Here is a 16,278-nt window from a genome sequence, read left to right as displayed (position 1 = left end):
GTCCCCAAGTCCTACTTTTCTCCACACACTCTCACCCTATGTTTGTAACAACCTATCTTATATGCACTTATTTCCCATGTCTATTCTTTCTGCCTTCATCCAGTTTGTCCTTTCCTTTGGTGAAGATGTCCCCACAAATGCCTGATGGGATTTCACCTACTAACTCATAAAGACCAAAACCAGAAAGGAGTATTGGAAACCAGAATACAGCCTATGAGAATATAAGTGGAAAAACTCTCATCAAGGGCATTCCATTCTTTATTTCTGTCCTTCAGGTCTATGGATTACACTGTTGCTGGGAAAGAGAGTGGTGGTTTAGTCACTAAGTCATGTCCAATTTTGGGGGGAAGGAGAAGGAAGGGATATTAGAAGCCCCATTTTATCTTTCAGATTGACCTAAATGGTGATATATGCACAAAGACTGAAGGCAGTATTGTGTTTGTAGACTAAGCACAGCCCCTTTTACAACCACAACTCCCAAGGGCCCTTCTACTGCCCAACAGTCACTCCTCAGTTGCTTCACAGATTGGACTGTTAAAGGTCAAGATCACCTTCAAAGATCTTATCAAATGTTCTTTTCCTCCATAAATATTTTAATGTATCTATTTTGTTTTGGCTCTCTCTCTCTTTTTTTTTTTTTTTTTTGCTTAGCTGTGCTGACCCTGTATTTCCTGTATTACCTGCACTGGAGTGAAGACACATCCATGTCTGTGTACCACGCCTTCAGCAGCCTCTGTTATTTCACTCCCATCTTGGGAGCAGTCATTGCTGACTCATGGTTGGGAAAATTCAAGTAAGGACAATAGGATGTCATGTTCCAAGAAGTTTCATCAAATAATTGCGCAGAGACTATCACTTCTAGCCTCTTGCTTCCAAGCAAGAATATACTTGTGTCATCCATGACAAATAAGAATCTCTGTCAGACTGACAATACAGAAAGGTTTTGTCTCTTCATAACCAATGTTTCCAATATTTTTATCCCCTTTTCCATCAGGAGGGGTTTTTTCTTGTATCTAATTTTAACCTACCATTCTGAAGTTTAAGACCAATTCTTGTTCTGATCTCAGGTGACAGAGATAGTTGACCACAAAATGTAAAATTCAATGTATTAATAGTAATTTGATATACTATCCATCTCTCCTCCAGATTGAGTCATTTCAACCTTTTTAGTATCTTCTTATAAGTCCCTCTTTGCAGCTCTTTTACCATCTCTTTCTCTTTTCTGACTTCTTTCTATAGTTTCTTTCTTAAGAATACAATAAATATTTTCATGAGTTAGACTAACGGTCTATTCATTTCAATATATTTTAAGTCTCTGAAAATAGTACCAAGAGATGTTTAGGGATAATGTTATACTTGTCCCCTATAACATCATCCTCTTGGACCAGAGATGGATCTCAGGTATCCATCACTCAGATATTTTCTGTGGAGTTGTCATCTCTGGAATTGTCTAAATTAGCATTTCTCAAAGTCCATTTTGTTGAAAATTGATTGCATAGGATCTGGTGAATGGTATGTAGGAATATAAAGCTCTCATAGTTAAATAAGTTTGGGAAAATGTTAGGTTGAATAAAGATAAAAAGTATCTTTATTGCATGATTTCTTGTAGCCTTGAACTTAGTAATTAATATTAAAAATCTCTGAGGGAAAATCTGTTTGCATTTCTCAGATAATTCTTTTCTCCTCCAACTCTTCCTCCTCCTGCTTCATTTATTCTGGCACTGAGAACAGTATAAATTCTGAGTCTATATTACTCAAATATCTGAATTCTGTTTGTAGACTGATTGATTTAACTCTTTCAACAGGACAATCATCTATCTCTCCTTGGTGTATGTGCTTGGCCATGTGATCAAGTCTATGAGTGCCTTACCAATACTGGGGGGACAAAATTTACACATGTGAGTAAAATCATGGAATAAAAACTGAACCACTTTTTCTCCACTGGACAGATAAATGTCTCATGCATTCATTACAGATGTTTATCTTCTTACCAGAGATGTCCCTTTATTTCTAACATACTGTTTTATTACCAAATTGATTAAGAAAAAAAATTGATCAGTTGAACTCCTTCCTGTGTTATCTGAGCTCATTTGTTTTTATTAAATATTTGGGGACTTGTAGGATGCCCAGTTAGTATCCTTTCCATGAAAACTATTCATATGCTTGAAGACACAAAAACCTTCATGTCCTCTATATTCCCTCACCTATTCACCCATCCACACTTTGTTCTTTGAGACAGTCAAAAAAATATGCCTGTGATATTTCCTTATAATATAGTGTAGAATTCACATTCAAAGCTCAGGTTATTTCTGTTTCTGTGTAGTCCATGTATTCCAGTTGCTCTGTTCCTCTTTATTAAGCTATTGATGCTTATGATGCCAAACTCTTGATAGGTTCTGATTTCTGTTGGTTCAGTTAGTAGAGAGAATTAGTCTTGTCCAAGAAGCAGATAATATATATTCTTGTTTATCATATGTTTATATATGTATTTTCCAATGAGTTAAGAATTTTGTTTGAGATTTAGGATGTTAGATACCTTATTATTGTTGTCCCATCAGAAATCACTGACATATCTCCTATTAGTTATGACTAACTTAAAATTTTATTTTGTAGTTACTAAGGATATGTGGGATAAAAGTTCACAAGGACTTTTATGGAAGTGTCCTTTGACTATAATGAAACTGAGAACCAGTGCCTTAACTCTGGAGTTCTTTGAGTATCTGCTTCTATATGTTGCACACATGACATAAATGAAAGTATCAGAGACAAAATCTTCCCATGTAATGATACTTTCTGGCAGAAACTCAAGGATTATGAAGGTTGTAAATGCTCCCTAGTCTCTCCTAGTATAGAAATGTGAGGGAGGTCGTGCCCTTGTACACATATTTTTTCTCTTATAGCTCTATATTCCATTTCTACAGTTGTATTTAGTATCAGTATGATTAGTACTCTCACCTTTCCATTTCAGAGTCCTGTCAATGGTCGGCCTGAGTCTAATAGCTTTGGGAACAGGAGGTATCAAACCCTGCGTGGCAGCTTTTGGTGGAGACCAGTTTGAAGAAAAACATGTAAGAGTCCTGTCATTTGTATGTTTTAAAAAAAGTAGAGCAAAAAAAAAAAAAAAGTAGAGCAGGCATTAAATGACAGGTAGCCATTTGCCAAGAATGAAGTAATTCACTATCAGATCATATCTGAAGAGTTGTGTTCAGTGCTGGGTACTGGTCATTAATAGAGAGAAAAACGGAAACATTTCAAAGGAAAGTGACCAAGGTGGCAAGTGGACTAAAAGGTGTATCTTATGAGGAAAGGTTGAGGGAAAAGGAGATATTTAGCCTGGATAAGAGAAGATTAAAGAGAATATTACAACTGTCTATAGATATTGGAAGGATGTCAGTAATTAATCCAAAGATCAATAAAAGAAAGCTATAGAAAATCAGCTGTTTGCTTGATGGAAAGAAAAACTTCAAATAGTTAAAAGTAGTGAGTTTGCTCTCACTTGAGGTATTTTAGAAAATACATGGTCATCACTTTGGGAATGGGAGATGGTGAGTAGTGTGGAGATGATTTGAGCATCTCTAGCTTCAGGATTCTATGAAAGGGGAAAATGACCATTTGGGATAAAACAGAATGAGTTTCTCTAGATGAACATGTCTGGATAATCATTTCTTCTTTTCCTAAATACTTTCCATTGTCAGTGGGGAAAAATCAGTATGAATAAATGTAAAAATGGGTCTGTTAAGGAAGCAGTGACAACCAGGAAAGGGAAGTAGTCTATTCTTGGATCAGACAACATTTCTAACTTCTTTTTACCTCTCAGTTTTCCTTTTTGATTCTGTTTATGTATTATTTCCTCTTCTATAGCTATTTATCATGTATCTGTTTTTCTGTTCTTTCTCTGTGATTTGTCCTCCTTCTTTCCTCTAACCCATCAGAACATTTGAGTTATTTTATATTCTTCATCTGCCCAAGGGTCCATAGAATATAACTGCTTGCTAACCTGGAGAAATAACCAGCCTCTGGCAAGTGGAATTCTATGCATAATGAACTATACACATGGGTGAGTAGAACAGATTTAAGTGGGGACCAGAAGAGGAAGCAAAATACACCATATATAGAAAATGGAGATTGTGCTAATGTGTCAGAAAAAGATATGGGAAGTCAGAATGAAGCACAGATGTGCATAATAAATAAAGTGTCAACAACTTTATTTGAAAGTTACTTAATTTTGTAAGCTCTCCACAAAGATATTCCAGAAATATGACAAACCCACATTCAAGTTTCCACCAGTCACTTTCAAGCCCACAGACTTCCTTTTCTACTCTCTGGCAGACTTCCCATAAGCATTAGGGAAGCATTAGGAAAATTATCCTGTTTGATCAACAGTTTACTAGAATCATGTTCTAGTCCTATTCCTACCACACATTCCACAAAATCTATTTAATTTTTATCTCAGTTATTCATTCACTTAATTCCATTAAAAAATATTTACTGAGTCTGTAACTGTGGGAGTTCGTGTTGGACAGGGAGGCTTGATGTGCTGCAGTCCATGGGGTCACAAAGAGTCAGACACAATTGAGTGACTGAACTGAACTGAGTCTGTAATATAAATCAGGTGCTATAATAGTAATGATAGTTGAGATTACAGAAAATAGTAAGATACAATTTCTGGCCTCTTAGAACTCTCAACCTACTGAAAGAAACAGACATTTAATGCAAAAATACATATATAACACAATTCATCCCTGGTGGCTCAGAGGTTAAAGCGTCTGCCTGCAATGTGGGAGACCTGGGTTCGATTCCAGGGTCGGGAAGATCCCCTGGAGAAGGAAATGGCAACCCACTCCAGTATTGTTGCCTGGAGAATCCCATGAACGGAGGAGCCTGGTGGGCTACAGTCCATGGGATTACAAAGAGTCAGACCCGACTGAGCGACTTTACTTACTTACTTACTTAACACAAAGCATAGATGTAGTATACAAGATAGGACTTCCCTGGTGGCTCAGATGGCAAAGAATCTGCCTGGAATGCAGGAGATCCAGGTTTGATCTCTGGGTTGGGAAGATCCCCTAGAGAAGGAAATGGCAATCCACTCCAGTATTCTTGCCTGGAGAATTCCATGGAGAGAGAAGCCTGGTGGGCTATATGTAGTCCATGGAGTCGCAAAGTGTCAGACACAACTGAGCTACTAACGCTTGCACTCACTTTCATAAAAGATAACCATTTTTGCCAAGATAAAGTGATAAAAAATATTAAAGATGCTTGCTTATACTAGTGTTTGAAAGATAGAGAAATATTTGTCTGGGGTCAGCAAGATATCTAATTAAAATATCTAATATGATAGTCACAAACCATGGAGGCAATATCTGAATCAGTGTATGTACCTCTCACTTAGTCTGAACATGAGGTGGGGAGGGACTGAGTAGGCACATTGAACTGATGATTTGTCCTTTTTATTTATTTTTTCAGGCAGAGGAACGGACTAGATACTTCTCAGTCTTCTACCTCTCTATCAATGCAGGGAGCTTGATTTCTACATTTGTCACACCCATGCTGAGAGGTTGGGATCTTTTCTGAGGACCTCTGTATAAGTTTTATTCTGGCCAGCCAGAAATCTGTTCAAGGCTTCTTACTGTCCATCCTCTTTTATAAGGGCTTGAAAATCTGAGTGTATTTCTTTTAATCTTGAATTGTCTACCCTAAAAGAAGGATTACAGATTAGGTGATGGGAGGAAAGAGGATGGCTATGTCTATGACCTCAAAAACCTGAGCTTATGGAATAGAATATCAAAGACTTAAGATTCAGGAATAATTTGGCTTTATTTTTTCCTGTAGGAGATGTGCAGTGTTTTGGGAAGGACTGCTATGCACTGGCTTTTGGAGTTCCAGGACTGCTTATGCTGATAGCTCTTGGTAAGTACAGTGAAGGAAACTAATAACCACTGATGCCTTCCACATGGAAAGCATGATGTAAGCACTTTTCACAAACTTTTGCATTCAGTACTCACACTAACCTATTAGAATTTTTGATGATGGCCATTATTAGGTAAATGTCATTTTAGGGGTTTCACCTAGACATTGTAGATAAATTAACTGAATAAAGTCAGAAATCTCAAAAAAAAAAAAATACTGAAGGTTACATAACTAAGTTTCCTAGAGATCTTTTAAAAAGACTGATCCTTGGATGCCCCATGTAGGACCAATTAAAGGAGGATCTCTGTAGGATACGGCCTTGGTATCTGTAAATTTTTAAGTATTTAGGTGATTCTAATTGTAGGCATGGTTGAGACGTACTCATCTATACTGCAGTATATCGTGAAGCAAAGAAAATAATCCTTCCACTCAAACCAGCTTATTTTATCTGATAACTATTTATCTAGTAATTAGAAGGTGTTTTAAATTCTTTGGGCCTTTTAAAGTTTCTGGATTTAGCTGTTTCTGCCCTGCTCTGCAATGCTCCCAAGAAGTTTCCTTTGAGCAAAGAGAATAAGAGTAGTTGGATAAGTAGGGGAAACCTATCAAAATGGCCATCAACAAAAAATCTATAAACAATAAATGCTTGAGGGGGTGTGAAAAAAGGGAACCCTTTCACACTGTTGGTGGGAATAGAAACTGATACAGCCATGAGGGAAACAGTATGGAGTTTCCTTGAGAAACTAAAACTACCATAGGACACAGCAATCCCACTACTAGGCACATACCCTGAGAAAACCACAATTCAAAAACACACATGTACCCCAGTGTTCATTCCAGAACTATTTACAATAGCCTGGACATGAAACAACCTAAATGTCATTGACAGATGAATGGATAAAGAAGATAAGATACATATATACAATGGAATATTACTCAGCCATAAAAAGGAACAAAACTGAATTATTTGTAGTGATGTGGATGAACCTAGAGTGTGTCATAAAGCATGTAGTAAGTCAGAAAGAGAAAAGTAAATGTTGTATATTAATGCATATATATAACATATATATGGAATATAGGGAAAAAATGGTACTGATGAACCTCTTTGCAGGGCAGGAATAGAGACACAGACATAGAAAATGGACTTGTGGACACAGAGGAGGAAGGAGAGAGTGGGACAAATTCAGAGAGTAGTATTGACATATGTATAGACACTACCGTGTGTAAAATAGATAGCTAGTGGGAAGCTGCTATATAGCGTAGGCAGCACAACTCAGCCCTCTGGGATGACCTAAATGGGTGGGAGTGGTGAGAGGGAGGCTCATGAAGGAGGGGATATATGTATTCATTTAGCTGCATCACATTGTTGTACAGCAGAAACTAACACAACGCTGTAAAGCAACTATACTCAAATTAAAAACAAATAAATAAATAGGACTTGTATAAATAGGGGGAAACTGATGCTACATAGATCAAATGGCATTTATTCTCTTTACCACCAAGAACCCAGCAATGGAAGAGGAAGAGGAATGTGTGTGTTGCTTAGTTTACACAGTCTAAGGGAAAACTTGGACATGATTGTTTCTAATTATTGACCTGGAGACTTGTTCTCACACTGAGCCTTTGGGTGACATCCCCCCTGGAGGATATCCAGTCCAAACACATAAAAAGCTCATTAGAGGATAAAGAGCCCAAAAGCTCAATGTTCCATCTGATTATTTTCAACCAAGGGATGGGGCTAATAGTATTACTCAGATTGAAATTTCAATTCCAAGAAATTTATGCATTATTCTAGGAGCCCTGTGATAATACAGTCTCTGTTTGCTTCTCTATTCAAAGCCAAATTATCTTCCTCTGATTAGTACTATGCCCTTTTCTTTGAATCATTGCACAATAATATTATTTACATGTCAGAGTAATTATGAAGATCAAAAGAAATATTATAATGGAAATGTTCTATAAATTATGAAATATTAAACAAGTACTTGTTGGCTCAGATGGTAAGGAGTCTGCCTGCAATGCAGGAGACCTGGGTTCAGTCCCTGGGTGAGGAAGAACCCCTGGAGAAGGAAATGGCAAACGACTCCAGTATTCTTGCCATGGAGGGAGGAGCCTGGCAGGCTATAGTCCATGGGGTCACAAAGAGTTAGACATGACTGAGCGACTTCACTCACTCAAACAGGTATTAGCTGTCATTGTTAGTCAACTACTTCAGTTTTCTGGGTACTAATAATTCAGTTCTCTGACATTTCACTATAATTTATTCATTAGATTTTTTCACTCATTAATTCATTCAACAAACATTTATTTAATGAGCCTTTATGTGTTAGATTTTGTTCTAGTTATCGGCATCACGTTGGTGAATTAGATAGCTACAGCATTCATGCTTTCAAAGAATATATGCGGTCTAGCAGGAGAAGGGAAACAGACATGTAAACAGGAATTTTCAGTATAGTATGATCACTGTCACAACTGGGGAAATACAGAGGAAGCTATAGGAATAAATAGGAGGGATATTTAAGGCTTTGAGGCTCAGAAAAGCTTGGCCTAAAGAAATGAAATGGAAGATAAGAACTAAAGAATTAACAGCAATTAATCACAATTAATCTGGGCATCACCAGATGGTCAACACTGAAATCAGATTGATTATATTCTTTGCAGCCAAAGATGGAGAAACTCTATACAGTCAGCAAAAACAAGACCAGGAGCTGACTATGTTTCAGATCACGAACTCCTTATTGCCAAATTCAGACTTAAATGGAGGAAAGTAGGGAAAACCACTAAACCATTCAGGTATGACCTAAATCAAATCCCTAACAATTATACAGTAGAAGTGAGAAATACTTAAGGAACTAGATCTGATAGACAGAGTGCCTGAAGAACTATGGACGGAGGTTTGTGACATTGTACAGGAGACAGGGAGCAAGACTATCCCCAAGGGAAAAAAAATGCAAAAAAGCAAAATGGCTGTCTGGGGAGGCCTTACAAATAGCTGTGAAAAGAAGCGAAGCAAAAAACAAAGAAGAAAAAGAAAGATATACCCATTTTAATACAGAGTTCCAAAGAATAGCAAGGAGAGATAAGAAAGCCTTCCTCAGTGATCAGTGCAAACAAATAGGGGGAAACAATAGGCTGGGAAAGACTAGAGATCTCTTCAAGAAAATTAGAGATACCAAAAGAACATTTCATGCAAAGCTGGGCTCGATAAAGGACAGAAATGGTATGGACCTAACAGAAGCAGAAGATATTAAGAAGAGGTGGCAAGAATACATAGAAAAACTGTACAAAAAAAGATCTTCATGACCCAGATAATCACGATGGTGTGATCACTGACCTAGAGCCAGACATCCTGGAATGTGAAGTCAAGTGGGCCTTAGAAAGCATCACTATGAACAAAGCTAGTGGAGGTGATGGAATTCCAGTTGAGCTATTTCAAATCCTAAAAGATGATACTGTGAAAGTGCTGCATTCAATGTGCCAGCAAATTTGGAAAACTCAGCAGTGGCCACAGGACTGGAAAAGGTCAGTTTTCATTCCAATCCCAAAGAAAGGCAATGCCAAAGAATCCTCAAACTACCATACAACTGCAGTCATCTCACACGCTAGTAAAGTAATGCTCAAAATTCTCCAAGCCAGGCTTCAGCCATACATGAACCATGAACTTCCAGATGTTCATGCTGGTTTTAGAAAAGGCAGAGGAACCAGAGATCAAATTGCCAACATCCGCTGGATCATGGAAAAAGCTAGAGAGTTCCAGAAAAACATTTATTTCTGCTTTGTTGACTATGCCAAAGCCTTTGACTGTGTGGATCACAATAAACTGAAAATTCTGAAAGAGATGGGAATACCAGACATCTGACATGCCTCTTGAGAAATCTGTATGCAGATCAGGAAGCAACAGTTAGAACTAGACAGGGAACAACAGACTGGTTCCAAATAGGAAAAGGAGTACGTCAAGGCTGTATATTGTCACTCTGCTTATTTAACTTCTATGCAGAGTAAATCATGAGAAACGCTGGGCTGGAAGAAGCACAAGCTGGAATCAAGATTGCCAGGACAAATATCGATAACCTCAGATATGCAGATGACACCACCCTTATGACAGAAAGTGAAGAGGAGCTAAAAAGCCTCTTGATGAAAGTGAAAGTGGAGAGTGAAAAAGTTGGCTTAAAGCTCAACATTCAGATAACGAAGATCATGGCATCCGGTCCCATCATTTCATGGGAAATAGATGGGGAAACAGTGGAAACAGTGTCAGACTTTATTTTTCTGGGCTCCAAAATCACTGCAGATGGTGACTGCAGCCATGAAATTAAAAGACGCTTACTCCTTGGAAGAAAAGTTATGACCAACCTAGATAGCATATTCAAAAGCAGAGACATTACTTTGCCAACAAAGGTCCGTCTAGTCAAGGCTATGGTTTTTCCAGTGGTCATGTATGGATGTGAGAGTTGGACTGTGAAGAAGGCTGAGTGCCGAAGAATTGATGCTTTTGAACTGTGGTGTTGGAGAAGACTCTTGAGAGTCCCTTGGACTGCAAGGAGATCCAACCAGGCCATTCTGAAGGAGATCAGCCCTGGGATTTCTTTGGAAGGAATGATGCTAAAGCTGAAACTCCAGTACTTTGGCCACCTCATGTGAAGAGTTGACTCTATGGAAAAGACTCTGATGCTGGGAAGGATTGGGGGCAGGGGGAGAAGGGGACGACAGAGGATGAGATGGCTGGATGGCATCACTGACTCAATGGATGTGAGTATGAGTGAACTCCAGGAGTTGGTGATGGACAGGGAGGCCTGGCGTGCTGTGATTCATGGGGTCGCAAAGAGTCGGACACGACTGAGCAACTGAACTGAACTGAACTGAGACAGTAAGGATAGAACCCTGGGGAACCCAGGTATTTAAAAGATAAGCAAATGAGCTAGGCACTATAAACAGGTCATAGTAATTGTTTCACAAGAAATTTTGTTGTCCTGGTAAAGATACAGAAAAGTGAACAATTAAATTTTCTTCACTTGATAAATGCAGAAATAAACATATCTAAAAGGAGGTACAGCAGAGGTATGAGTAACTATTCAAATAAAGATTCACTAAAGAAAAGTTGGGGAAGGACTGTCCAGGTAGGGAAAAAACTGTTAAGAACCACTGTGATTTCAATAATGCCAGAATCAAATGTCTAGGGGACAACCTCTGACATAAATCTTTGGAATAATGTTTCAAATTGTATGCGAATGAGTCTTAATGTAGTGAAAATTTAATATTGATTATTTTCTCCAGTATATAGATTGTCAAGTCTTTGATATGTTTATATTATTCATATTAAATGAGATTATTCAGTATTAAGCATACCTTTATACAAGTCAGCCTTTACTTATAAGTTGTTGTATTTCCTTTACAACAAAAATGTGTTGAGGGGAATTTTGTGTTTGAACTAGGTAAAGGGTTAATAAAAAAAAAAGATAAGCAAAGAGGAAAAACCCATAAATAATACTGAAAAATAAATGGCCAAAATGATAGTAGTTTTGCCTTGGATAACAAGATTTCAAGAAGGGAATCATTCAGAGTAACAAATGTTACTGACTGGGAAAGCAAGATAATGCTTTCCCAGCTTTAATGTCTTTTAAATATAGGGACACAAAGATCACTGATTTGATGATATCAGTTATGGTAGATTGGTGGAGATTCAAGACTAATTAAAGCAGATTGGGAAGTGAATAGAGGGATGAAAGGGAAGATGGTAAGTATTTATAACTGTAAGTGACATGAAGTCAGGAGAGGATGTTGAGAATGCTTGAATATTATTAGAAACACTCCAGTGAAGAAAGATGCTGAAGATGTAAGATGAGACAGTGTAAGCAGTATGAAAGCACATATGGCACAACTACCTTTACACAGGAGGAGGAACATCGCCTTCACCTAACTGAGAGGAAGGAATAGATGTGCTTACAGAAACTCATAGATGTGGTGGCAAGAAGCTGAGGAGTTTACATTTGAAGCCTTCCATTTTGTTTGTGAAGTAAGAGGCAACAGTGTCCGCTCATGGGAGGAGATGGTAAAGAAACTCAAGGTCCCTATTTACCTTCTGTAGTTAAGCGGTCTTGAACTTTAAGGGTAACCCTGTCAAGGTCTCTTTTTATCACTCCATTGTCACTTTTTAGACCAGAATTCCTGAGAATTTCAGCCCCTTTTTAGGATCATTCTTAGTTTCAAGAGCAGTCTACTTCCTGTCCATAAACTTCCACTTGTCTAGATGCCTCTTTATCGCAGACATGTCTCACAGGATTAGAATTCTTTCTCGGAACTATTTTTTCTATCAACAATAAGAAGACTGTGGTAGGTAAAGCATACTATTTGGGGAAGTTTGGTGAAACTGAGAGGATGAATAAAGTAAAAGTGGTAGAGTGAATCTGACTGAGATGACTGGAGAAATTTAAAAGCTGAGATAGAGAAAAGTAAAGTGATTCAGGCCTTCTAGATGTAAGGACATTGGAAATTGCTACTGGTCACTGAGGAAGGCATCTTTGATAGAGTAGCTGCTAGAGAGGCATCTTGCTGGAGCTGGGAAATCCATTCAGGAGGAAAGTACATTGGAGATGGTACCATGGTGGAGGTTTCCCACAGATTTTACTTAAAATTGACAAACATGAACAAAATTATTTTTTTATAATTGTAAAAGTAATTTCTTATTTTGGCAATTTGGAAAATAAAGGAGAAATTAAGAAAATTTAATTCATCTATAGATAGCTTTGGAGATGTGATTAAAGATGAGGCTTAAAGGAAACAGAATGAGTTCAAGAGCAGAAATAAAACAGAATTGTTAGTAGGAATGACGAACAGTGGTTAGAGGACAGAGTACCAAATGGTGAGTAATGAGGGAAAAGCAGGAAGTGGGAAGTTGAGAGGAGCTCCATTGCAGACAGGGTCACGTCTTTTATATCTTTATTCTCTGTAGTATCCAGCAAAGGGCTTATCCAGTGGCTCACTGGTAAAGAATCCACCTATAATGTAGGAGATACAGGTTGGATCCCTGGGTTGAAAAGATCCCATGGAGGAGGAAGTGGCAACCCACTCCGGTATTCTTGCCTGAGAAATCTTGGACAGAGGAGCCTGGTGGGCTACAGTCCGTGGAGTCACAAATGAGTCAGACTGACTGACTAAACAACAAAATGTCCAGCAAAGTATATGATGCAAGAATGAATGACTGACATGCTTTATGTTGGTTAAGAGTATAAATTTTTGAGGCAACAGGTCTAAGGTCAAAAATGCAGTTTCTGGCACTTCACAGTTGTAAAATTTTGTAGAAATTGCTTGACTTCTTTAATCCTTGATTTTTTCATGTGTAAAACCCTTGTCAGGTTAAATCAGTACTATTATGTAAAATGCTTAACACTTTACATATAATAATAAACCTTCAAGAGATTGTTAATGATAATAATATCCATCAGGATAATAATGAATTTGGGAAGGCCTTCCATATCGGGAGTTTGGGCTTATTAGATAGGTCTTGGAAACAACATTTTAATTTGGCAGCAGATTAGAAGGAGGAGAAGCAAACAGGGATTGAAAAACTAGTTGGTGGCCATTTTGAAAATTCGGGGTAGAAGTTGTGAGGTTCAAAATGAGTCATAGTGCTGGTGATGCAGAGAAGGGACAAGCAGGAAACACACTCAAAAGAGAGGGTTGGTGAAAGCTGGTAGTGTATCAGATGTAGAGATGGAGAAGAATAGTATAAATTCAGAGGTGACTTTCATTTCTGTGATTACAGGAAAGTCTACACATTGACCATTTTATTTTTCTCTTGCTCCCATAGTTTTTATGACTCCAAAGTCAGGGAGCATCAGTCAGTTTCCACCCTTTATGAGATGTGTCAATCATTCCTACATTTCAGCAGTGTGTCCTTAGTGTTGACAACTCAATGTGCTAAATGAAAAGCTAAGAACTTTGCTCATCTACTGCAGTTGTGTTTGCAATGGGAAGTAAACTATACAGAAAATCACCTCCTGAAGGAAACATACTGAATCAAGTGGTCAAATGTATCTGGGTAAGTTCATGACTTGTTTGCCTGCCTTTTTCAATCACAAGAAAAGAAATGCTGTTCTGAGCCTATAGGCCTTTAAACATGGCTATACACTTTTCTCAATGACCTCTGCGCTGCTTCTGTGACTTTTAGAAAGTGGGATTGATCAAACATCACTCGATGCCTCTATTTAACCTTTAAGCTAAAAATAATATAATCATTTTTAAAAACTGGCAAAAGTTTTCTGAAATGTAGTTATATATGTTGAAATTATATTTCAAATATTCTGAAATTCAATGTGTGATGAAATCAAAAGGTTAGATTAAGTCACTCAAGAGTATGTGTGTCTAAGGGAAGATAAAGTGAAATGGAAAAGGCAGGGAATGGGTTTTTTGTTTGCTTTTTCCTCTCTTCTGATATCTATGCTCTGCCCTAGTTTGCCATTTCCAGCCGTTTCAAGAACCATTCTGGGGACAATCCCAAGCGAGAGCACTGGCTGGACTGGGCAGCTGAGAAATACCCAGTAAGTTGAACTGCAGAAACATCTGATGCCTCCATAGAGTTTTTCTTAATAACCAAACTGATTCTCTTCTACTGTATTTGACCTCTTCTCTTACTGTTCTGGGCCATTTCTACTAAGCAAGAAATTCTTAACTGCCAATTCAGCCTATTCCTTCTTCCTCCTCTTTGCAGAAGCAGCTTATTATGGATGTGAAGGCACTGACCAGGGTACTGTTCCTTTATATCCCATTGCCCATGTTCTGGGCGCTTTTGGATCAGCAGGTAAGAATAGTTCTTTTGAAAACTACCTCTTCCAGCCCCTTCTCTTTCAAAGGAAAGGGATTTCCTCTAATAGCATCTGTTTGCTGTAGGGCTCACGATGGACCTTGCAAGCCACCAGGATGAATGGGAATTTGGTGAGTAGAAGACATTTTTTTTCCAAAGTCTATCATTTTCTTTTTAATCCACACTAAGGAAAAATTTCTTTATGTTTTTGCCTGAAAACTGACATAAAATTATAAAAGAGATGCCTTTAGCATGAAGATACTGAGTGAGTAGACAAAGTAAAGAGAGTCTGGAAATAAAAGACAGAATCTTATCTTTAGAAATCAGAAATGTAAGGATGGAAAGGTTTCAGTGTATACAGGAAGCATTGAGAGGATAGCAAATGAAGTGATAAAGCCTGGCCATGGATATTTTATCTAAGCCTGACCAGGGCACAGCAGGTTTGATTGCTGCTACAACACAAGTAGTTGGACAATAAAGAAGGCTGAGTGACAAAGAATTGATGCTTTCAAATTGTGGTGCTGGAGATTCTTGAGAGGCCCTTGGGTTGCAAGGAGATCAAATCAATCAATTCTTAAAGGAAATCAACCCTGAATATTCATTGGAAGGACTGTTGCTGAAGCTGAAGCTCCAATACTTTGCCCATTTGATACAAAGAACCAACTTCTTGGAAAAGACCCTGGTGCTGGGAAAGTCTGAACGCAAAAGAAGAGAATGGGGCAGAGGATGAAATGGTTAGATAGCATCACCAACCCAATAGACATGAATTTGAGCAAACTCTGGGAGACAGAGATCAGAGGAGCCTGGCGTGCTGCTGTCCACTAGGTGGCAGAGTTGGACACAACTTAGCGACTGAGCAATAAGAACACAACACAATTGACCCACCTCAGGCAGGGCTCACAACAGAGGATCCAGAGGTGGATATTTTGTACATAGATACAGAAATAGTGGGAAAATTTTAAACATAATTTAAAATTTTTCTAATTTCCATACACTGACAAACTCTTCCCTCATTTGTTCCCACTGTCTAGATTATTGTCTGTTCTCCTGCCATCTCAGTTATGAAGAGGGTGGAGAGGAATAACGCCAGGGTTTTATCAGCCGGCCTGTTTGAAGCTTAATTAGGGAAGTTTAATTTGAAGTTTAATTAGGGAATAATATAATTTCACCTTTTCCCCTCCTCTGACTGTCCAGGACTTACCTGGTTGTCTTTTTTTTTGACCCTCTGGAGAACAACTTTAGAAACACTGTATCAATGAGAGACGTCACCTAACCATCATACCTTTTTGTCCTTCACATTATTACCGCCTATGACTGCAGTTAATGGGATTAATAAAAACACACTAACTCTAGTCTCTTTCAAGTTAAAGAAAGCATAGCTCACAGAAAATAAGATTCTCCCTTATGCCCATCTGCCTTCAGAAGCCATAGCCTAAAGCCATCTCTAGCCTATTCCCCCACATACCCTTACGAGGATAATAGTGGTCCTGAACAAAAGACCTGATGGATATTATGTTATGCTTCTCACCTGCTAATTATCAATATTGTTGATTTTGTTGATTAGACTT

At 38.1% G+C, this 16,278-nt stretch overlaps 1 long non-coding RNA gene across 1 annotated transcript; it reads left to right on the top strand.

The window, feature by feature from the left end:
- The first annotated feature begins 5,832 nt into the window (after positions 1 to 5,832).
- Positions 5,833 to 14,447, top strand: LOC147379900 (uncharacterized). Its single transcript, XR_015164734.1, has 3 exons — positions 5,833 to 5,910; positions 13,866 to 13,948; positions 14,361 to 14,447. It is a non-coding gene; the product is annotated as an uncharacterized LOC147379900 (long non-coding RNA).
- The last annotated feature ends 1,831 nt before the right edge of the window (positions 14,448 to 16,278 follow it).

The sequence above is a fragment of the Bos grunniens genome, chromosome 1, assembly GCF_055505025.1.
Source record: "Bos grunniens cultivar Pamir isolate PY7600 chromosome 1, Bosgru_T2T1.0, whole genome shotgun sequence".
In the NCBI taxonomy this organism is placed as follows: Eukaryota; Metazoa; Chordata; class Mammalia; order Artiodactyla; family Bovidae; genus Bos; species Bos grunniens.
The sequence above is the reverse complement of the archived record's forward strand: the minus strand, read 5'-3'. Positions and strand labels throughout refer to the sequence as shown.